Genomic DNA, 1,550 nt, shown 5'->3' with positions numbered 1-1,550 from the left:
CATCAGACCAGAGAATGAAAATAAAAGGCAAACTGTAGCTAGAGAAAAATATACTATAGATAGAGGTATAATGTGCCCAATCTAAGAGGGAAATAATGGACTCTCTATCCCAAATCAGAAGATCCCATTCAGTGATCCTAACATGGTAAACGACAGACTCCAAAGCTAACAAAGACTTACAAAACCAACAAGTATTACGTTATAAATATTTTTGTAAAGTAATAATTAATAACGTTTAGCACTTTTCCTGAAAATAATGAAATCAACCATCTTATTATGTTAATGAGCCCAAATAATGTGCTTACATCTTACGGCTTCTGTCATGAAGCTTTGTACATTACTTTTCGTGCCTTACTCTGCTCACAACACCTACCTTCCCTCAGAGGAGCAGTAGCACACTTACACTCCATTGGAATAAAGAAGTGAGCCAGTGGCTTTCAAAAACATTCACTATGTCTCCAATTTATCCTGAAGTCAGCCTACTACTCCTCAAAGACCTGCTCTGGCTTGTGAAAACTAAGTCCAAAAGGAGCATTGGATTCCTACCTTTAAATCTGGGACATTGAACAAATCGACAAATATTGCCACCAAGAAGATGAACATCTTAGTCACTCAACTAAGCCATCCTTAAGAGTAGAGCTGAGAAGACTTTAGAGATGCCATTATAACTCTTTGTGTTTATAATGAGGTGACATGGGCTGAGAGATGTTAATTACATTCCCAAAGCTGTACTCTGATCATTTGCAGTTTTGAAATCTTTCAAAACACTTGACTGTCTTAGATGCTATAAGGTGGCTGTTGTGTCCACAACTTGGTGATGGGATGGTTCCCAAGGACACGTCACCAATGGTCCAGGGAACACTTAGAAAACAAAGTCAATGTCTGGGGCAAATCACAAACGAAAATTCAGGGCCTCTGTACAAAGGTTAACATTTGGCTTTGTAACCTTTAAGAAGTAAACAAAAGCCATAAGAATGGCAACTTTGAGATTATAAAATCCCATTTGGCGGTAGAAATCCTGCCTATCTACACAATGGCCAAGGTTATGATTAGATCCTGAGCTTCTTCAATTATTTTGAATAAATTAAGCCACATACTATAATCAAGGGACTAAATTCCCCCATGGAATTTCTCTTGCAATGAAATTTTGTCAAATAACTGTGACTGAAGAAAAGGTTTAAATCTGTCCCAATTACTTGAAACATTTCCATTATTTTTTTCATTCATAAGAAGGTAGCACTTCCTGAGAGTTGAATCTGAGACATGAAAGGCTTTCTATGTAGACTCACCTACTGAAAACAAGTATAATTATAAATAGAAAGAAAAGAAGACCTCTGTGCACTAACTCTGGCTTAGTTGACTGTAGTCATGTTATTTAACCTCTCATTTCTCATTCACTTGTTTTCACTTCTATATAAAATGACAGACTAGATTATCCTCGTGTTCTCAGTTCTTTTTCTTTTCACTTCTTTAAATAATTTTTGATGTCGAGGCCCTGTTCCAATTCTAACATGTATGCATTCATGTATAATACTCATGTATAAAAACAC

The sequence above is a fragment of the Dipodomys spectabilis genome, unplaced genomic scaffold, assembly GCF_019054845.1.
Source record: "Dipodomys spectabilis isolate Male_0828 unplaced genomic scaffold, ASM1905484v1 ptg000030l, whole genome shotgun sequence".
In the NCBI taxonomy this organism is placed as follows: domain Eukaryota; kingdom Metazoa; phylum Chordata; class Mammalia; order Rodentia; family Heteromyidae; genus Dipodomys; species Dipodomys spectabilis.
Note: the sequence above shows the minus strand (reverse complement) of the source record.